Source organism: Cuculus canorus, chromosome 1, assembly GCF_017976375.1.
Source record: "Cuculus canorus isolate bCucCan1 chromosome 1, bCucCan1.pri, whole genome shotgun sequence".
Lineage (NCBI taxonomy): Eukaryota > Metazoa > Chordata > Aves > Cuculiformes > Cuculidae > Cuculus > Cuculus canorus.
Window position 1 is genome coordinate 90248040 of NC_071401.1, and position 23607 is coordinate 90271646.

The following is a 23607-nucleotide window of genomic DNA, read 5'->3' on the forward strand; positions in this document are numbered from 1 at the left end:
GCTAGGGGCATTTTATATAGAAAAAGTGTGATGAACCAAAGCTTACACATTGCTGCAGGTTATACTGCAGGGCTCTATGGTATTGATGTAAGTACTTGATTAAATAAGAGCAGTAAGTGTATAGAGAACTGCTGCTTAAATTTTTGGTAAATGTGCTTGCCAACCTTCATTGATATCAAAGAAAGGACTGACTGGGTGTATATCATGTGATTCGACTTTTCCTTACACCAGCAGACTAAAGAATCTCTTTCTGGAGGCTAATGGCTTTAGACTTGTATGTAAATGAGGGGAAAATCTGATCTTAAATCTCCAGGAAGAAAAAAGTAGTGATAGGATTTACTGCAGACCTCTTTCACAGAGGAAGACCATGGGGGCTGGCGGGGAGATATTGTGCAATTACAAGAGCTGTTAGCAGTGCCATTTGTCTTCCCATTTCAGTGCTGGCAAGCATGGGGGTTTGAAGAAGAAGTTGTTGACAGAATAGCTGTGGATGGGACCTGAAGAAGGTTGTTCCAGATCCTACAAGGGTGTGTTCGCATTGTCCTTTCCTGATGATGTTTTTCAGGCCAAGGTACTTGACTGTGCTGACTCAACTAGGGGTTGCATTTGGGCCATGTGAGAAGTGGCCCAGTTGGGGAGTCAGGGGGAACTTGGGCAGCCTTGAGCTCCTCAAGCCTTGGTGATAGTTCTGCATCTGTGACTGTCTGAGATCACAAACACACACACCACTACGTGGTGCAGTGGCGTAGGTGACGTTACCACCCCATTCCCCCATTGGCACTGCAAGACTCCTTAAAACCTTAGCAAGGTGGAAGGGGACCAGGATGATGGATAAACAGCCTGCTTCTCCCATGGATGTGTCGTGTGTTGGAGCAGCATAAAGATGATCAGATTTAATTTTGCCCAAGTGGTAATGAGGAAAGAGCTACCTGGCAGGATAGGACTAACCACTCCAACTGTCCTCATCTTCAGTTCTCCACAGCTACATGTCCCAGCCTGGCTTTGCTCTGGTTTCTCTTTTCCTTTCATAGCCAGGCCCTGTAAATCAGAGGCTGTTGACTGCTCGGTCTGCCCCTGGCTGATGGTACTGTGCCATTTCTATCTGGGTACCAAAGCTGCTTGCTATGCGTGAAGCTCACAAATGCATGCAGGCAGAGAAAGGTCTGGCATACAGGAGATACAAACCCTTCCTTATGCTGACCTGTACCTTTCTGTGGTACCTTTCTCTCACCTGCGTGACAGCAAGGAGGACAAGCTGAGCCCAGCTGCAAACCAGAGAGACTGAACAGCCACTTTGTGCTAAATAATGTGGTTTCAAGTCAGGGAGAATTGCAATAATTTTCATGTTCAAAGGCCAGAGAAAACAATAGCATGTTTACCACGGATGTCAGATATCTGAAAACCCAAATGGGTTTGTTTTGTAGCTTTATGGGCTTCAACAAAATTATCCTGGGACCAGTAGCAAGCAGAGACTTGAAAGTTTTCAGGTGAGAGTTAAGGGCACACCACTTTGCTCTCTGTGGAATGCATAATGTGGTTTTGCTTCTTGTCATCTTCAGGCTCAAAGACCTTCTGAGGTTGGCATCCATCCATTCATTCTTCTCTTGGAAAATATGTACATGCGCTCAGAAGCCCAAGGTCCTGCACTCTGTGTAGCTGGGGGCGGAAGGGCAGTACTAGTAATGTACTAGGCAATGAGACTGAACTCTCTCTCCTCTCTGAGTGAGGACTGGAATTCCCATGTGAGACAGGACAGAGAAGTAAGTACTACTAAACCCTGTACTGCTACCTCTGCTATGTGTGTTCAGTGCTATTAGAATGGAATTTCCCATATACACTTTCATTCATTCTTCAGGACAGGCGAAAAAATAAATAACATATTCTGGCATTGTCTACATGACATAGGATCCTATCTACCTTAATCTATTCTTTCATTTGCTCTCTGTTCGCTACCTCTGACCTGTTTCTTGGTTTGTTTCTTAATGGAATGTGATTTCCATAGTTTTCTGGTTCCATTGAATCATCAACAAAAACCTGGCATGAATTTTAACGACTTGCTACCAATATACTTATAAAATAACTTTAATCAATGCTACCTCTTCGGGAATTCCTAAGTAATTGCTAGAATACAACTAATTATTGTGCTGTTACTTTGCTGTTCAGTCCTTATTCTTCTGTGTAGTTGTATCTTTTGCTAGCTAATATTAGCTCGCTGATGAGCACTCCCATTAGGCTATGTTTTTTTTTCTCAAGAAAATGTGTAATTTGCTTAATTACTTTCACTCATCTGTTTAACTCCTCTGTTACCATGTTGCCAATTTTGAGAACACCTGGCATTTCTAACTTAAAAGTCTGACAGGAACTTCCTAAGGAACAGGTAGGTGGTTTCAGCTTTGAGAGAGCTCACTTACTGTGGGGAAAATGTTCAGCAGTCTTTTCCAAAACAATAAAACTCCAAAATATCAAAAGCTTTAATTTCTCAAGAGTATCAGAAAAGGGCAGGGGGGCTTATTCAGGAGAGTTAAGAGGGTGCTGAGTCGTGTGGTTATTGTGTTCTTTTCAAGCTGAAATTAAATATTCTGTGCAGGATGTAGCCAATGTTGGCAATTCAGTTTCAAATGAAGCATAATTTATTTTTTTCTTAAACTTTAGACTCATAGAACCATAGAACAGCCAGGCTGGAAGGAACCCTGAAAGATCTGCTCCAACCTTCCGCAAGAAAGCGAGCTTAGATAAGATTATTTAGTACCCTGTTTTATTGCATCTTGAAATCTCCAGTGATGGGGACTTTACCACATCCCTGAGAAGTTGTTCTAGTGAATCATTTTCACCAGTGTAAAAAGAATTCTTTTATATGTCAAGATGAAGCCTGTCCTTGTACAATTTGTGCCTGTTTTCCCTTGTCTTCATGTGGCTCATTGTGAAGAGAGAGCCTCCATCCTCTCTGTAGCTTCCCTTTAAATACTTGTTCTGATTTGAGCTGAAGTAGAATCAATTTCCTAACTTTTCAGCTAAGCCTCGTATAAGTAACTTCATTTTCTGAAAGTTAACTGCATGTTTTTCAGATAGTGTTTTTCTCTAGAAGTGATAACACAGAGCATTAGTATGCAGAAAGACCTTTGCTCGTACTTATTCTTATAGAAAACAAGGCCATCCTTGAGCTGGTGGAGTCCTCTAAGTGAAGGGCGAAAAAGGGTTGCACTGCAGGGAGGAGTGGGCTGGATAGTTGACCTCAAACTGACCAACAGGGTGTTCCATTCCATATATACCATACTCAGTATAAACCTGAGGGATCACAAGGGTCAAGACCTCTTCCTCGATGGCTGGTGTCCTATATGGACCTTGTCTGTCTTTTTGCCCTGATCCTGGACTTGTGTGTACCTGAATCCAGTTCCCAAGACCAGGTCCTTTCTGCTGCAGAGTCCAGCCTGGGACCTGTCCCTGCTCTGGAGCATCTGTGGTGATGTAGTTATCAGTCATTGAAAGAAACAATTTCATATATATATATTATTATTTTCTTATTGATAGTATTTTACATATCATTATTATTTATTTCATTGAAGCTGTTTTAGTTTCCAACCCGCAAGTCTTTTCTTTCTTATTTCCCTGGGGGGAAGAAGGGGAAGAGAACTGGAATGATAGCTGCTTGAGTTTATCTGCCAGTCAAGCTGGGCTGGGTCTAAATTGTGACAGTACTCTTTCTTCACAGAGAAGGTTCTCCAGCCCTTTAATTATCTTTGCAACTCTGCTTTGTCTACAGTCTATGACTTTCTTCAATTGTGTGGACCAGAACAGGACATAGTACTCACGGTGTGGCCTAACAAGCACTGAGTAGAGTGGGATGATCCTGTCTCTACCTCTACTAGTGGTGCCCCTGTGGATGCAGCCCAGGATCTGATTTGCTTTTGTTGCAGTAGTGGCACGCTGCTGACTCATGTTCAGGTTGTTGTCCATTGGGACCCTTGAGTCTCTTTCAGCAGGACTGCTCTCCAGCCACTGGTCCTACCCTGTAATGGGCCCTTTGGTTATGTCATCCCAGATGCAGGACTTTGTGCTTCTTTTTGTTAAATTGCATACTGGTTTTGCTAACCTGCTCCTCTGCCCCATCCAGGTCCCTCTGTAAGATGACTCTCCCTTCTGTCATGCCCATCTCACTACCCAGTTTGGTACTACCAGCAAAATCAGTAAGGGTGCTTTCAATCCCATCATCCAAATAAATTATGAAGATGTTGAACAGTGTGGAGCCTATTATTGATCCCTGTGAAACTCCATTCGCATCTTTAAGGTCCCTTCCAACCCAAATGATTCTGTGATTCTATGATTCTATTGTAGTTTTTAAGGTGGTGCTCTTAAAAATGTAACTTCGTGAATTGCAATGTGTTACTTTGTATTTTCCGAGTATTATATACAATATGCGTTTTTTTTTCTTAGCAATAACCTTGGCTTTTGACTGTTTGCAATGAGGTCGTGGTTCATTATTGTTATGATTGCAGTAAGTATATTAGTAAAACAAAGCTATCACTAAGATCTGCAATACCAGCAGGAGCTTCTCTCTTTGTCTTTCAATTTCTTTAGTGCTAGATACTGACAGGTAATAATGACTTGAAAGGGTGCTCCCAAAGCATAGAATAGGATAGAAAGGTTTTTATGAAATTATTGTAAGCATCAGATCTTACTTAGATTCAATCTGTTTAATAAGAGATTCTCATGTAATATGAGAGTGTGTTTTCCTTTATCAAGTTTCTGCTGAACTTTTTAGGTTTACTTCTACCTCCATTCCAAGTAAACACGCTTTAACAATAGTATAAACCATATAAACCCCATGACAGCCAGATCTCCAGTTTGTTTAGCAGTAGAGGCCATGCCGGCTTAGCTGACGTGGGAAATCCCTGCTCTTGCATCCCAGTTCAGTGGTGCATGGCTATGGGTGAAGAGCGCAGACCCAAGGGGCAAAGCAATGTGGGATGTGTACTGGCTATTCTGTTTTCTTAGCACTTTTTTGCTCCTTGATTTGCAGAATTATATTAACAGAGACCCTGACTGACTTGTAAGCAAGGGAGAGAGAACTGGAACTGATTATGTTTGCAGAATAAGGAGAGGGAAGACAACTATCCTCCTGTGAGGCCACACGGGGGCCTAATCACAAATAAGAAAAAATGGTAGTGTTGATAGAATTCCTCTTCACTCTGGTGTTTTTTATATTAATATGGAAAATTCTAGGCAGCTTAGTTCTCATCTATCTATGATCTATTGTAAAAAAGTCCTTCTTTGATACAATCTCAATCTCTGTTTAATGAAGAGACAGGCACCATGAGAACAGTCTGTAACAAATTTATTAGCCAGTCTTATGCATTTAATTAATGTATATCTCTGTATTCTTCTTATAGGCAACATTAATAAAAAGAACAGAAACAGATGGACATTTTTTTATCTCACTGAAAATGAAGACACACTTAATTCTGTCTGCTGATGATGTAATTCCAGACTGATCTGCTGCCAGAAGTTCTGGTTGTAAATCCATCTGCTGAATTATTCAGGGTGTAAAGAGAGTTCAGATCAAGTTTGCCAACTTAATGCCAAACAGCCTGCCTAGGAGAAATGGAACTTCATTCATTCTCTGAATGAACTGACAACCTCACCTGCCCTCTCCTTTACCTCCTACGAACAGTGTTGTTCCAAGTGTTTTCTTATTACATGGACAAACCTTACTTGGGGAGTCAAGAACAGTCAGGGTGCTCATGCCAGGAAAACACAGGCTGGTTATGACCTAAATGATCATCTATGAAGGTCAGATAAAAGTTTGCAAATTTGTCCCATGTATCAGAGGCCCCCTGGGGATGGCTCTTCCGTTGTGGTAGTGGCTACGAAGGGTAACTGCACTAATAATCTCTCATGCTTTCTCTGGTGTTACCAGATAGTCATTTAGCATCCTAACAACAACTTTGATCTGATTAATGCAGCTCAGTGAGGGTTTCCAGAGGAATCAGTGGTGTGGTTCTTTGGAGTGTGTGAACTTAGCATTAAGTAGCTATAGGTGGCCTTTTGGTATTAGAGGGGTAAAAAATGTAACTTCATATTGCTGAATCCTCCTGGAACTTCACACTGTGAGGAACTTAATCCCTAAGAATGCATTTGTGTTTTCTTTAGTCTTGAACTCACTAATCATCCATGCCTTTCTCTGATTTATGTACTAAGATGTTAAAACAGAAGGGCTAAGACTGCACTTATATTAACATAAAGCCAGAACAAAACCCAAGAATGTCAGTGTTTTGTGCAGTGTTTAGATAAGAGAAAAACTGTCCCAAATTGCAGACACTATACCCTACCAGTGTAATGAGTATATCCCTTTGAGATGACCTGGGAAGATGCTCTATTTCTTCCCTGCCTCCTCCTCTCCCTCCCCACCAAAATTACAGAGACGTACTAAGTTGTCAGGTCTGTCAATGCATTTTCACCTGCATAAAATGCATTTTGCTATTAATTCTCCCTTCCCTCCCTGCCTTCCTCCAATCTTCTCATCCAAATTGCTAATCTAATTTTAAACTGGAAGACTTAAGAAAACTTGTTGCTTACTTTTAATACAAAATATTTGTCATAGTTTGACATGGATGAAATACACATGTGTTTGGATGAAATTACTTTCCTGCAGAAAATTTCTGATGTTCAATTTTTAGTCAAATAGTTCTGGCATGTGGAACAAAGCACTACGTCTAGTTATTCTGTCAGATACACCTAATGATGCTGTTCAGTGGGCTATTGAGTCATGAGCCTTAAGTGATTTTCTCAAGACAATAAAAAAGAAAGAAAGGAAGCATTAAACAATTGGTATAAGAAAACTGAGATTTGAATAAGAGGAAAGAGCAAAATCAGTGGACCTGGCAATACTGTTAGGCATAGCGCCACCGATGTGATAGTCTGTATAATCAGATAATTTAGTGAGATTTAGTGGGTTGCTTTATGACCGAAATATGGACTAGAGCAATAATTATTAATCTGTCACTTTCATTGACTTTGACTACATAGGACAATTGCCGCTTGATCTACTCTACAAACACAGACTGATCACATTCTGACTTAAACTGTGCTAATTTATGTTGTCAGAACTCAAATTAATTGGACCTAGGGATGCCTGCCATGTCTGCTTTTCTCTGACAATGTCTCTTCTACTTATAGCTAGGAATTCTCTGAATCTATGGCCTGAGACAAAGGTAGAGTAATTCATCCAGCTGCCTGATCTTCAGGGTATGCAAGATATCTGCATTTCTGTAGCTGGACAGGTGTACTTCTTCCTTGCTATTATCCTTGCCACACAAATAAACATGTTTTTCTGTCAAAAAATCAGAGAAGTAGACTGAAGGTGCTGACAGAAGCTGCAGGGTTTTAGTGGCTGGGATGCTAAGTGTGGCTTCTTTTCTTATTCCTTTTGTTGTTTGTGTGTGTGTTCAGTAAGTCTCTCCTACACTCTGTACCTGTTTCCCATAACACTGTTCTATTGCTCAGTCTCTGGTGTATTAAATCTTTGTTTTTCTCTGTGTGCTTAGTATAACAGGCTACAGTGAGCCAAGCAAGAACAACATATGCAAGGTACTTGGGTGTGTTTGCCAAGAGGGCTTAACCTGGAATCTCTTTCTGTGCTTGCAGACAGTTGTGAGGGTGGCCACTTGTAGGTGTGATGGAAAAATGTAGACCTCTATCAACAGCATTTAGTATTGTGGGTCAACACACATATCCATTATACTCTGGCTTCAGTATCTTTAGCCCACACTTCACCTTTTTCACTACATCCACATTGGGGATGTGTGAATATCTGGCACAAATTACTTGATTCTTAAGAATACCAAATCTCCCTATAAAACTGCTGGACTGTCTGCATGTAGCAGAGCAAAGCATATGACATCTAATTTTATCGCTGTATTTCTGAATATCCTGGGTCCTCTTTTCCCTTCAATGTATGCTGTGCTGCACACATCAGCATGTGATCATGTTCCCTAGGTGTGGTGCTCAATCTCTGTCTGGGCCATAAATCTCTGTGTACCATGTAAATAATGAGGAATCTTCAGATAATCTGTCATGAAACTAATGGTGCTTCACAAATTCATACAGATTATAATTCTTAGCACTTTGGTGTCCTAAGTATCATCTACTAATTGTCCTGTACACACCCTGATGATCCTGCAATATGCTATTGTTTTTGCTTTTAAAGTTGTAGTTTAATGACATTAAAACTGTAAGGAAAATTAGGTGATATATAAAATGAGTTAACATTTCCTGATTCTTTACTATTCCTCTTCCTTCAAATAGGGGTGTGCACTATAGACATGGGATAAACAATGACATTGTCAGGTCAATTGTGTTTTTCCTTTCTGAGAAAGGATAGGTGGATTTGCCTTCAGCAGTGCTCTCCCTTATACACCCGATAACAGACTGAACTAGGTTTATTATAATTGATTTAGCATTGTGGGAGGATACTTCGCCCAGTAGTGGAAACTGGCTTGTGCCAGCTTAAAAGGTCATTGCTGTGTAAGCGTGCCCCTTCAAGCATTATCTGCAAACACAGCTTCTGATCCAGTGTAATTGATTTTAAAGCCTGATAGTTTGCCAAATTGATTTATAATATGAAACACTGCTGGAACTGAAATTTTTGAATTTAGATGTAAGTGACAAAACTTCATGAACCCAACCTGCCTTTGTTTGTAGCCTCTGTCTTCCTTATTGTGGTTAATTAATGCTTTCCACAGGAACTGGTGGAAACCCTGGAAGGCAAATGTGAAAAATAAAGGCAGAATTGAGCGTCTTGCATACTGCCTTCCTTATAAGAGAAGATAATATGAGTAGGAGCCAATTTAATTACAAAACCTATGGGTCTCTTTCTGTTCTCTTATACGTAATTCTTTCGTGTGCCTTTATAGATTTGCTAGATTTATTCCTGGATTACATATTTGTCACTGCAGTCAAAATTATATCTAATGTTCTTGTGGGACAGAGAAACTTCTGGCTAGGAAACTGCCTAAAAGTATACAGTAATTTGAAAAAAACACCAAACCACCAAAAAAAAAAAAAAAGCAATATTTGAAGACTACAATACAAAGAAATGATAGAATCTTTGCCTGTATAATAGCATAATAATAATGCAGATTAGGCCAATGCATAGGTTTGGCTAGCGCTTCCAGGAGATGTCATCTGATGTATAAGAATCATGAGGCTGGAAATAAATCTTTAATACTGGAGAGAATCATTTTGTTTTCACATAGACCAGCAAATACAAAAAGGGAAGATTTTATCTTATCTGAATTGTAATAGTCCTTGATACGTGTAGAATGCTGTGCCCTGAGATAATTTTCCTGTGATGGAAAAAATGCTCTGTCTCTGTGTGATTGGGCTACTGGCTGACAGAGTGGAGAGCACATTTGCAGTGCTTGTAACTCTGCACACGTACTGCAAACCTGATTATTTCTGAATGCTTGTGAGACAGTGACAGGTAACTGGTTCACAAAGTGAGAAAACAGAGCTATAAAAGTGGAGCAGGTCTTCACTGATTGGCTTTAATGTTCAGTGCCTTGTCTGCTCACGCTTACACACTTTCAAAAAATGAATCAGTTAGTTAAGATGGACACTGTTTACTCATTAGTGTGAGTTGGTTATTTATTTAAAAGGCATTAAGGAGCATGAAATTTTGAGAACAATAATGAAATGGAACAATCGAGAAAAAACTTAGGCCCATTTACTTTTGTCATCTTGTATTAGTGTCCTTATTAGTGGTGAGTGCTGCATGAGCCTCTTACTGTCAAAACCTGAAAGTGACCATTTCGTGCCCAAGGACTGGATTGTCCAGAAATAGCAATATCTTTAAAGTATCAACATTAGCACTGAAAATGGCTCATGCAGTGATCTGTGGCTCTGCTCTAATTACCAGGCTTAAATTCCCATTGGTGTTTAGTGAAAATAAAGTAAAAGAGATGTTTATCTATCAGTGTGATAGATGCACATGTTGTTTTATCTCCTATCTCAACAAAGGTGAGGAAAACCTTCAGCTGTAAACTGTTTTCAGTGGCTGATGGTATTTGTTCTTAATTGCCAGAAGGGCATAAGATTCAGTCTCACAAAGCCAGGTTAGAGAGAGGGAATAATAAAACCCACACAGTTTGCTCTGACACATTGAGATACACAGTTTCTTGTGTCCAAAACCTACCAAGTTTTTTTATGTAGGCTGTAATTCAAAGACACCATCAGATTATTGACAGACTTCCAGAGCTTAGGTTCCTGGCAGATAAGGAAAAGGGAAAGAAATCAAATGTTTTATAGGAAATATTCTCAAAGTGGGTGCCTCACTTGTTTCCTGTACACTGTGATTTCCATTTTGATGCTCTCACTTAATCACGTGTCATCTGTTGCAAGAAACTTATGTGACATGCAGAGCAGTCAGGCACTGACTGCAGTCTCCAAGCAGTTGGACTGATTCTGGGATTTTAACCACTGATTCAAGATCTTGTGTGCTGAAACTTGTCACGTAAGTCCTGAAATCCTGAACTGAGATCTTCTAGAAAAGAAAAAAATGTGCAACATAGGCTATCTGCTGAACCACGATATAGGCCTCCAGATGAAAACATTGCACAGATGTGTGATTTGAGAAAATAAGGGAAATTCCCAATGCACCTTGAAGATCTGTGTTACAGTTTGCCCTCTGAGAGACACTGAACATCTGTCCTGTCGCAACAGAAAGATTGTATATTTTCTTCTCAGTCTGTTATAGCACCAGAGACACTTGAAGTTAAAGGGTAAAGCATACCAATGTTAATTTTGGCTATGTCAGAAGTCATGAAGTGTAAGATTAGAGGCATCAAATCATTGTCTTGTGTGGCTTCTGTTGCTTTGTCTTTGAATCTATTTACATTTTGCATAATTAGATCTGCTTCACCAATATGAGATCTTGCAGTGGCTTTTTATCAGGCCATAAGGCTTTTGAGCACAGGAAGGAAAAAAACTAAAAGACAAAAAAAACGACTGGTGAAGATTATCTGTGTTTGTAGATTCCAAGATTTGTATTGACAGGACCCTGAACCAGTCAGAAGAGCTTCAAAAGAAGACCTCTTTTTTCAGCTCCCGAACTTCACTTGTTCTGCAGGTTGTCCTCCTGCTCTATGCTAAGCATGCTCTGCTTAGGTCTGCATCTGTGAAACATCTCCAGACTGAGTTTCACATGGAGCTCCCCCTTCTTCCTCATCCATGGGGTGCACCTTGCCACGGAGCCATAGTGAAACCATCAGAAACAGCAAGCTTTCCTCCCTGTTGCATAGTCCAAAATATTTTTAACACAATGTCATCAACTAAGAATGTCTCAACCAATTTCACCATTCACTGCAGTTGTACAGAACAATAATGATCTTTTCTAAAAAAATACACAATTAAGAGAACTTTTCTTCCATATTTCTAGTGTTGTGAAGGAGATGTGGTCAGAGAAGTATTATATCAGTTCTGCCTATTTTTATCAAGTCTGCTTTTCTGTTCTCCATTAGCATAGTTACCCCATCTGTCATGAAGGCAGCTTTCCTTCCTGTCCTAGCTCTGTAACTCAGATGTCAATAATTTTTAGTTTTATTTTTTCCTGTGTGAAATTGACTATAAAACTCTAATTTTCAATTTTCTTTTCAATGCTTTCAGCTTTACTTGAGAAAAACAAGACTCATTTTTTTTTCTTTAAACATGATGATGTTTGATCTGATAGGATGACAGAGAGAAAAAAGTGTTGAAGAGTTGTGCTTACTGAAACAGGACCACTTACTGAAACAGCACCACTATCCTGCTTGAGACCAGTCAGTATTTCCATAAAGATCCAAATGCAATAAAACTTTCATTACAATTGTCCTTTTTTAATGCTTTCCCACTGTCTTTCTCTACTGCATACTTTCAGACTGCATGGAGCAGCATGCATGGGCCACTGTTGTTAAGTTTAAGTCAGCTGGGAGCCAGTACAGCCTAAATTACAGTTGCACTATGTGCTTCTTATTCCCGTTTGTTTCACTCTTATGGATATACTGGTTTCATGCTGGTTATTCCCATTTTCTCACTTAATTACAAGGATACAAAATGTTTCAGGGAGAAAAACAGCCCCTCCCGGGAGGCTCCAGGAGGGACAAAAGCACTGAGTCTGTTTTAGAAGTGCAAGAGTTGAGTAGGTCTGAGAAATGATTAGATCTAAATATGTTTTTATTTGCATCTGTGTTCTGAAACAGAGACATTTCCGCTAAAGCCAGGCATTGTATTGAAGAGGTGAGGAAAAAAGGCATTTATAAGCCAGTCAGAAGGTGCACAAATGAGTCTATAGAGATGAAAGCTGGCTTGGGATGAAGAAAAGTTAAGTCAGCAAAGATGGGACAGGTTTGGGAATATTTTCTTGATTTTCTGGATGGGGTGTCGGGTTTGTTTTGAAGGAAGGCAAAAGAAGAACTTCCTTTCAAAAGGCAGGTTTTTGGGGGGCTGCAATTCCTTGAGGTTCCACAAACCTTCCCTGAACAGTTAAGTGTCTTAAAGGTTGCTTATATGTGTCCCAGCAAACTGGGTTTGGTGAGTGGCAGCAGCCAGGAGCGACCGTGCTGGCTGGGAGCGAAGGCTGTAAGGCAGCATGGCTGCAAGGGCAACTAGTGATGGATGGGACTAGCTGGAGTGCCAGTGCCAGCTCTGTGAGGGAAAGCTGGAAGAAGCCTGGCTGATAGTCTGCTGCACCTTCAGTGAGCTTTCACCACAAGAAAAGGGCCTGGTGTGTCATGGGAGTGGGGCAATACCTGCTGGGCTTTTCTAAACCTCAGGGGCTTAGAGTGCAGAAGGAAAGCACTGGTGGCCTCAAGAGGAAGGAGGTGGTCAGAGCTGTTTGCTCTTGTGGCTTGGAAGGCAACAGCTTTTGTTCTGGAGATGACACCAATTTTCCAAGGTAAAACCCATTTTCTTTTCCTTTTTGTCCTTCCTCCAACACAATTCTGCCTGTTTAGGTCCATCTGCCTAAGTGACTTTTGACTTTTGCACAGGAGGGAACATAATTCATTACATGCCCAGACTCTTTCTTCCTCTGTATCTGGGTCTGATGACGTTTGTTTTTTTGAAGTCCATAAGAAATTGCGTGTGAATGTGGCTTTTTTTTTTTTTTCCAGTTAGTGCTCTGTAGATTATACATCAGCTTGACCATACTTCCAGCCCATATTCCAGGCAATAAAAATACATTTGTTTCTCTTCATCTATTCTTTGAATTTAAAATGATTGACAGCTTGTAGCTGCCATCTGTCAGTGGAAAATCCAGTTATTACAAGAAAGCCAATTTACTCACAAAATTTGAAAGGAGAGTCTACCCTACTGTCTTCAGTGTTAAGATGCAAAACACTGACATAACAAAAATTGTGGTAGCTATCATTTCAGTATCTCCTTTTGTATCCCTTGATGGGATCATGCGTCTGCCTCAGGAACTTGAACAGAACAGTGTGAAAACCACTGCTGCAAAGTTTTAGTAGGTGAGTGTTTATCCAATTGTTGAGAAATACTGTGAATGAAATCTTCTTTTAAAACAAAGTGTGCAAGCGTGCATGCTCACTGGAAAGTCCACTCTTCTGACTGATATAATAAATTTTCTCACCGTCTATTCCTAATCAAGATGAAGACAGATTTGAAACACTTGGAAAACGTGCTTCTGTAAAAGGTCTTCATGTTGTTAAGCTCATGTGATCACTTAGACTATGCATCTCTGGTTGAGTATGACTCTATGTATAGTTACAATGACCTCCTCTTCAGATTGTAGATGGCCACCAACTTTGGGAAGTCTTACTGAAGATGTGGTGCCTTATCAAATCTGGGGCTTGAGGAACCCCTGGAATATGTATGGGATGTTGAGAGGTCAGAAGGTGAGCTCTGAAGTTAGACAACATGTGTTTCTGTGTCCCCTGGACAAGAGAATAAAAGCAAGACCTGTGCAGTGAATGTGTAAGCTGGCTATGATCCATTTTCAGTTGCCCAGGGATCACAGGGAAGGCAGGAAGAACTAACCTGGATAGGAGAGCATCAGATAAAATTGATGTAGTTGAGTTAGACCAAAGGAACCTACCTAGTGTGTGCCCCTTTGTTAAAAGCATCCTGGGAAGAGCAGAGGCAGCTTCAAACAGCAAAAGGCAGAGTGGTGCCTAGGATGTGTGAGTGATGGTTGCCAGTGTCAGGTGGCAAGGGAGGAACTGCAGAAGTACTACAGTGAGATGCTGGAAGCTGGTTATCCATAGTCTGAGAGTCCAGGTGCTGAAGATCTGTATTTGCCTGTCTTCTCAGAGCAGCATTTTAGGGCAAGATTACAGACATGTCTAGAAATGTTGCAGCTGAATGATTCTGTCCAAAATAACTGGTTTGTCAAAACTGACACCTTCACAAAGATATGTCAATTCAGAGAAATTTGTTTTGAAGGGTAATAAGAAAACTTTGAAGAAATTTGGCAATTCTGTTTGACTGTTTCAGCATGAGATGTTTCAGCTTTTCTTTTTAAAAGCAAGTTTGTTTCATTCTTCATTTTTCTGTTGTCTATACAACATGTGCAAGTTAGACTGAAGAAATTTACATCAACAGAATACCTCTGAATGATTAATTCAAAATTTTTGCTGGAGGTGGTGGCCTTTCTTACTCTTCTTCTGTACGTCATTGTATTCCAAAGTGGAAGAACTATTAAAATTTCAGCTGTGGGCAGAGGGGAACACTCAACCAACACAGATTTTTGACAGACTGAGAGAGTTTGAGTTGTTCAGCCTGGAGAAGAGAAGGCTGTGGGGAGACCTTATAGTGGCCTTCCAGAACTTAAAGGGGGCCTATAGGAAAGATGGGCACAAACTCTTAAGCAAGGCCCGTTGTGACAGGACAAGGAATAACGGTTTTAAAAAAGGGAGAGTAGATTTAGACTGGGTATAAGGAAGATTTTTTTTATCAATGAGGATGGTGAAATACTGCAACAAGTTGCCCAGGGAGGCAGTGGAGGCCCCATCCCTGGAAACATTCACGGTCAGGTTGGATAGGGCTCTGAGGCTCTGATGTCATTAAAGACATCCCTGCTCTTGCAGGGGAGTTGGACTAGATGACCTGTAAAGATCCCTTCCAAAGCAAAGCATTCTGTGATTCTATGGTTTCCTCTCCTTTGCTCCACATTGCATGTTTGTCACAGATTTGGCAGATGCCTCTTTCACCTGCATTTTTTTGCCACAAAATATACAGCTTATAAACACTTGAGAAGATGTGGATAAGCAGACTGGTATATTCTGTGTTCTTTGTCTAGCAGTAAATCTTCCAGTCTGAAATAGAAACAGTTTGGAGTCTAAACCCCATTCTGTTATCACAAAATTTATATACAGAATCAATGAATGTGCACCCAGGTACCAAATTATTAACCTGGAGACAGCTAAAATGTCCTGCTAGAGTTGTGATCTTTAATTCCACGAGAAAATAATAGTAATATAATAAAAATGGAAGTGGAATGTAAAGGAAGAGCTGTTAAGAAGTAGACCACTAAAACTGCTCACTGTTTTGCAGAGATGGGTCAAGTAGTGGGAACGTCTTTCTGTCCAGGAGCAGAAGCTGTCAGATCAGTGCATCGTCATATCCTCATTGAATGTAAATCTCCTTGGTGGTATCCTGTGTGTATTTTACAAGTGGAGAAGTGATTCAAGGAATATGTTGACCTCATTGATCCATGGGTATTAAGGTTCAATCCAATTTTAGGGCTCTGCATTCCCAAGGGGTGCAGAAAATTGCATGAACTTTCTACAAAAGCTATCTCAGGAGCTCTGGTAAATAGCCAAAGCCTTTTACTTGGCGTGATGCCACTTTAATTAACAAGAAAAGGCATTGGGCAGAATATCTGTAGAAAATAAAATAGGATGAAAACAGGTAGTGTAACAAGGGGAAAGATGCAGAAATACACATGATGCCTTAAAATTCCCCCTGTTTCTGAAAAACACCTATGCCTGAACTTGGCACAGTGCAGGAATGGATTCTCACATGCGCTGAGCCCATTAGTAAATACTGGCAGGTGGTAACTATGTAGAGAGTGCAAACATCTAGAAAAATGCTGTAGGCTTGCTCCTGTGCTAGCAGGATGCAAAAATGCAAGCATATTATCTGCTTGCTGCCCTCTGCAGAGAGAATCAAACCCCATTAGTTTCCTAAGCAATCTAGTATTATGCCACAGGTGCAGATAGCATGGTACTCTGACCCACCAGCAAGAAACAAAATACTCAGCATCTCTAGCTGTGGGGTGACGGTATATACATGCAGTTTTACCTTGCTCTTGTACCCTGCAGCACTTGCATTAGCCACAGATATGCCACAGGTGTCTTTCCTCTCATTGAACCTCTCAGTGAAACAAACTACTGTTTTGAATGTTTCACAATGGGGCTTGGTTCCTTGCAGGAAAATACACTTTAGCTAGGCTACAAAGTAGGAGGAGTTGTGGGTTACACTAGCTGAAAGTCTAGGCTGTTCATTTTTTAAATTTTAATTAAATAATAAATTTAATAATAATAATTAAATAATAAATTTTTAAATAATAAATGAAATAATGATTAAATAATTAAATAATAAATTAAATAATTTTAATTTTAATTTTAAAAAATGAAATGCTTCAGTATTTTTTTGTGAACAATTTGAAAGTGAACAATATTTTGAATTATATTTTAAATAATATTTGCAAAATATTGCATTTTCTTATTCATATTATCAGATTTTCAACAATAACATTATTGGTATTTATGTTTTCAGTAGTAAAAGCAAATTGTCTTTCTAATTTGCTGGAAGTATCCAAGATAGTTTTGGGTTTATTTTTGAGAAGAGGTTGTTTCCTCTTGAATAAAATACTGAAAGAAAAAACATTCATCCTTTTGGTTCTGACCTCCTGCATTCTATCACCTTTTCTCAGTTACTCGTCTGCCAGTTTTGCCATTCAACTAGACAGGAAGAATAAGAAAGATGCTTTACCAATAACCTCGGTATTTTTGTAGGCCCATCTTTCAATGCTTAGGTTCATTTTTTGAACTTTTACCCATCTCAGGAGGTCATTTTTTTCCTGTGACCAACATGATTCAGGCACTTCCCTTATGCCATGCTGTCAGCGAAGGTCCAGAACACTTGACTTTGTTATTGCTGTGCTTTAAGTTTCTTCTCCAGGCAATTGCAAAAAATGGAAGAAAACAGCAGTGGAAGTTGTACCGACATGTAGAAAGGCCAGGACCATTTATATAACAAACAAAGTATGTCCAATATTTTCAGAACCTCAGTAATAAGTGAAAAATGGAACTGAGTTAGCAAAGGAGGGAATTGAACATGGTGGGAAAACAAGACTAAGGAACGAGCATACAGTTGCACTAACAAGTTTGAAGGTTCCACAGGAGTGAAACAGTGTTTAGTATAATCTTAGTATGGTATTTCTAATAAAATATAACTGGGAATATTAGTAAGGAGCATATTAATACCAAAGGTATTAAAGCAAATGGAGCAAGCCAGCTGAACCAGCTGAGCATCTGATACTGAACATTCAAGAAAACAGACCTCTCAGGAGGCTGGAAAGTGAATAGACTTTGGGAGTAAAACAGAAACTTGAGTTGCGGAATAATGACACCAAACTCAGAGTTAGGTGAGTATGTGCACAGGGTGCAAGGGGGATTTGTCCTCCAAGCTCGCACACCAAGCTTTAAAGCCGATGCATATTTATTGTGCTATATTATACATATGCATCGGATTGACGTACATAATTATGACTTTTCTGAGAAGTGGGTAGAGTTAGTAAGATTAGCCACAGGAATTCATTATAATAGTAAGATTAATTCTGGGAACTCATTATCATATGTCTCCTCCTCTTAGCGTTTGCATGTTTTCTCGTGGTAGTGGTCGATAGGGTCTTTGGGGATGAAGGCAGGCAGTCTTCCACTTTTGAGGAACTTTTCACCCTTCCTCCTTGCACATGCTCTTAGGCTCTCTGGGTCCTCTTCAAGGCCGTATCTTGCCCAGCTGGTCCTTCTTCCTTTTATCGTTGTACCAGTCCTTGTTATCTGGCTTAACCAGATACAGTCACAGCCCCATTAAAATTCCTTATGTTTAAACTTATAATAGGTTAATAACTTACAATAAATGATTTATTCTTTCAAACCAAGCTGTGAGATGAAGAACTCCACAAAACTGTACCATTATAGAGAAACAAGGATTTCCAGCCTCCAACAGTTTTGAGGAAGATTGGGCTTTGTTCAAATGTAGGAATACCAATGGAGTAATAAAATGCTCCAGGTGCTAGCAGTTGTGCTTGCTGTAGTTCTACTCTATTGAGTGTTGCATGCTTTAATTTGTTTTCATTTCTACTAATGAAAATAAATAGAAATGAAAGAACTCCAAGGAGGTTAGAAACAAATGGCATTTACGTTTCAAAGTTCTGCAGTCTGCTCTGTAGCACGCGGTTGCAGTGCCAGGCTATGTTTATGCCTTGTTGAATGAAAAACAAAGAGCGAAAGAAGAAAACAGAGCTGTTTTAACAGAGAGCACAGATTCCATCTCCTGTTCACCACTTTACAGATTCTTTCCAGTCTCTGACCCAAGGCTACATGAACATGCATATCTGAATTCGAAATGCAATAGCTGACGCTTTTCTTTCCACTTGAAAACACTGGAAAAAGCATCACTAAATTCAGACTCAAGTTGAAAGGTATGGAAAGTTCCCTAAGAGTTATAGTCTGATGCCTGTTCAACACAGACAAGCCACAGGCCTGCTTTTCAGTTCCTGTATCTCCGCTAGAGAAAGACAACTTGAGCCTGGTACGTTATTATGGAGGCGCTCAAGTCCTTGGATAGGAGCAATCCAATGCATCCATCTCTTATGCTCTATCAACTCTTCCAATTAGACCCTGAAAAGGCGTCACTGTGAACCCGCCATCTCTGTCCTTGCTGATAAAAATTTCAAAAGGATTGCTGATTAAAAGTCTTTAGGTTAATCAACATTCTGACTACAACTTGGTTTGCAGTCAACAGTCAATCAACAGACTTAAAAGAGGAGGGCAAGCATGCACTGAGCACTGCCTCCCATGCAGCAGCTTAGATGAAACAGAGAGTGCATCACCCTCATGGATGTCACACCAAAGCAGATGCTTAATAATTTATCCCTGAGACAAGCATGTGTAGTCTAGTGGTGGAGTGCTTTCTGAAATAGTGACTCCATTGGATTTACGAACTGAACTGAGTTTATATTTGTCTCCGAAACATCTTTTGAGAATCCAAAATAACGTAGGAAATATCAATGTGGATTAAAACATGAACAGGATTCCTCTACAGTTTTGAACTAGTACAGTGTTTCTGTGTGGAGCTGAGAAGCTATTGGTAGGAGCTGTCTTTCAGGCAAGTTATTAGCTCTTTTTTGAGAAAATCCACACAAAGCTTGTTCAAGGGAGAGATGCACTGCAGCACTTTTGATATACAGATGTCACAGATGTAGTCTAAAATAGAAAGAACAGCAGAAACTGAAGTCTTGTAGGGGTTGACTGCTCTGCTCCCTTACTGTAAGTTACAGCACAACTTGTACAGCTAATGATCTCCACCTTTGCTCTCTATTCAACCTGTGAAACATTCTCTTCTTCAGTGACCCCCCTGGGTTTTGTCTGCCTGCCTCAGTCCATGCAGTCATTCTTTTAATACCTTTTACTTTGATGTGAAGAAGAACGTAAGGATAAGGGAAGCTGGCCTCCATCTTATTATATTTACTTGCATTCCTTCCACATTTGCTTCTTCGTGCTATTTCCTCTTCTCCTTCTCTGCTTGCTTTCCTTCCCACTACTGGCATTAGAGATAAGGTAACTCTTCACCTCCGGAGCAGTCATTTCTTCAAATATCTTAACACTCACCTTTTGCTTTCAGTTATTGCACAGCTCCTGCACTGACATAAATGATGGTGCCCTAGTGCATCTCAGAGCTGCCTCTGGCCACAAGCCTTGATGTGTTCCACTTCTGCTGCCGAATTTCCAAAGATTTAATAACTAATCTGACTCACTAGGTAAACAGTCGTTCTTTATGATAGCCATTAAATCTGTGAAACAGACAGAAAAGTAACTACCTGCCCATAATAGTAGTGTCTCATATCCCACCCTAATCATGGGATTTCACTCACTTTTAATGTTGCACCTGAGACTTTCCTAGCTTACATCTTTCTGTTCGTGTAAATTGAGTGAAACCTCCCACGTGTGGAGAGAGGACCACCTGAGAAATGTCCTTCCAGTGTTTTGGAGCTGTAAGGGGAGTAAGTGAGTCGGTCAGCATTCACACTTTGTGGAGCTGTTACTCTGCCCACTGAGACCTTTCAAAAGAATCAAAAGAACTTTGGACGAGTCCCTGGTTTTCAGACCTGTTGGAGTATCTTGGATCACAGTGGCAAACAACAGGGAGTCAGAAAATCTTTGAGTCTGAAGGCCCAGTAAAATCACACAACTTTCTGCCTCCCTTATACAACAGGAAACTGAAACAGAACCTGAGTACTGTCGCTTCTGTTGTGAAGAATGCACTATTCTGTTCCTTTGGGCAGATAGATATCTTTTTCCTTCTTTTCGTAACATGCTTTCATGCATTATACAACAAATGAAGGCTGTGTTGAACAGGAAACAATGAGAGATAGAAAAATTGAATTTTAATGCTTCCTCTTGTCTCACACAAGTGGTTTCTGTACAAAATCTGAAATCTTAAAGTGACCTACAATCAACTTAAACAAGAAACCATCCCATTGCCACTAATACACAGCTGCAGTAGTGAAGAGCAAAAATGCATGAAGGGAGATTTCACTGGCATAAATGAAGAGTTGTTGGCAGGATAACAGCACTGAGGGACATGCTTTTTCTCTCACTAGGTACATGGGGCTCTGAGATTGGTTCCCTCTGGAGCAGGCTGCAAGGCGTTGCTCTTCCCTCAGGATGTGGGAGCTCCTGGGTTTTGTTGTTATGTTTGTCACGCAGCTGTTTTATGCCAGTTGTGTGTTCAGAGGATAAGATATTAACATGCATTATGAATTGTGTTTTTAGGAGTTTGTAAAATTTTTGTATGCAAGGTAGCTCCTCAGACTCTTCTGGTATTAGAGTTAAAAAGACACAGGCCTTGGTGATCTATGTTGCAAGTTATTTAGGTGAATCTCTCCCTAAAAGTGCCTGTAACTTGCCACTGATTGTACAGGAGTCCAAAGAACCACCTCACACGTGTGTTGCAGATATCCTACAGGTATGGTTATTCTCACCTAGAGCTAAGGCAAAGCATGATTAAATTGTCAAACTCTGGGATAAAGAGGAATTCTTCAAGGATTTAAGAACCTACCATCTAGCGGCCTACTACTTTGGTAATTCATTTTTTCTTTGGAGATAACAATTAGCATCCACTTTAATCAATACAAAGAAGCACAAGGGACTTCCATATTTATTGTTCACCATCAGAGAAAAGCTGACCTATTTGGGGAGCTAAACCCACATCCTCAGTGGAAGAAAGCAGACAGAAAAAGCAGGTGGGCATGAACTTTGCAGCAGTGAAATCTTTTACTTCAAAGCAATGATCCATAGAAAGAGTTTCTGCAAAAATAGGCTTGCTCAGTACCTGCAAGATTAGGATATTTGAAGCACCGTGTACCCGAAGTTTACATTTAATGATACTCCATAGTGACTCCTCTAGACTTCAGGAGCACTTTAGAAGATCAAGTGAATGCAACCTGTATAACCAGTAGAAAATTTGGCATGATTTTTTGAGAAATCAATCTTTTGCAGTGTTTAAACCACTTTAAATGTTACATTGCTGATAAAGTACACAAAACATATTTATATGCATATATGTACGTAAGTATACACATGTACTCATGTATTCATATAGATTCATACAAATCACTATAGCTTTATAAGCTCCTGAAAATGCCGATTTATTCACAGGTGTATTTTCGTTTTGCATTCTGAGATTAAAATTTCTGCAGGTGAAACAATTCATTACACAGAAATTGTTGAATTGCTAATCATTTAATACAAATTTGGAGTTTGAGTCAAATTAGGAAGGAAAAAAGATTCAAGCTAGCTACTTCCCTGTTTTCCTATTTCTTTTACACATATATTTCACTCCACAGGTTTTATGATACGTTTCACTCTGGCAAAGTGTTTACAACATATTTATTAACCCTTCAAACTGAGGGGGAAGGGAGAGGTGATAGCCAGAAAATTAATGCGTGAGCATCACAATTTATAACCCATTATCACATGGTGCCATTTCTTTCCAACACAAAAGATGTAACCCATGATGAGAATAACTTAGAGTGACAAAGAGGATCAGAGTGTAATGCTACAAGATTGTTTTATTTTTTGAAATCTGCAGGAGAATGATCCTAGTGACACATCATGACATGAATGCTGATTATTGTTATGACACAGAAAGCCAGTGATTGGAGAACTGACCTCTAGCAGAAAAACACCTGTCTGGATAAATAATTCTGCTCTACTATAAAGAAAGAAGAAAGTAATGAGGTGCTTTCAATCAATTTTTAATCATACCCACAAAAATGGGTATCTATCATGGTGATGTGAGGGGAAGGACAAAGATCATCCTATCAAGTTTGTTCATTGGAGAAAGAATATGCTTTTAAGCGGTGCTCCATCACTTCTTGCTGAGCCAGCTTACCTTTGGTGGATGACTGACTGCTGTCTTTTGGAGGAGGAGCAATTAATTATGGGCTGGCCTAGCCCCTGCAGAGAGTGCTGGTAAGTTTTTCACAAAGTTATATGGACAACAAGAACCCCTGATTTTTAAATATGTAGCCAATTGCTTAAGTGTGTTTGAAATTATAATTCTGCCTTCTAGTATTCCATTGAATCTCTGTATATCTTTTGTATTGTTTTGTGGGGTTTTTATGTCTTTGGTTACTTACCGTGGTGCAGCTAAATCTCAGCCTTTGCAGTGTGGGTCTTTGCTGAAGTCAGGCACCCTGAACAACCTCGGTAAGCCAAGAAGGGAAACTGGCATTTTTACGCAACAAGTTCTCTGACCAGTTTTAGGCATCTGCATTAGGATGAGATTATTTTCATGTGAGAAGCAGTCATTTCTCTCTACTACACTGACTAAGACTGGAAAGGGTAGTTCAAACATCAACACAGGCGTTAGCAATGCTCTCACTTGGCCAAGTGAGTTCTGCTAGACCTTAAAAACAAACAAAAAAAAATGTACTAGGCTCTTTACTATAGTTTAGGTGTGCCTAGGACACAAGGTTGCTGAGTTCTGCAAAGCAAGACAAGCAAAGGCAGCTTCTGCATTGCTGCTTTCCTTGCCCCATGTAATTATTTCAGTCAGGCAATGGAAGAAGGCAAGCACAGGGAAATGAAGACTGCAAGATGTGTCTGTAGCAGTGTCTTAGCAGCAGCACTCACAGGGACTGCTGGCCCAATCCTTCCACACCCAGTACAAGCTCAATGTGAAATTACCTATCATCCACTTCTCTTAATTTTCTCTGATAGTGGCTATCCTTGAGGCAGCTGGGTTCCTCTCTGTACCCACGTCAAACAGACCCAAGCAGATGATGAGATGCTCTTCTTACAGAGGATGCTTGTGTTTATAAGGAAG

The 23607-nt window shown here is 40.0% G+C and overlaps 1 long non-coding RNA gene across 1 annotated transcript; it reads left to right on the forward strand.

Annotated features, from left to right (window-relative positions):
* The first annotated feature begins 436 nt into the window (after nucleotides 1-436).
* On the forward strand, nucleotides 437-22994 carry LOC128853766 (uncharacterized). The gene is made up of 3 exons (XR_008452517.1): nucleotides 437-571; nucleotides 1560-1760; nucleotides 22369-22994. It is a non-coding gene; the product is annotated as an uncharacterized LOC128853766 (long non-coding RNA).
* Nucleotides 22995-23607: the final 613 nt, after the last annotated feature.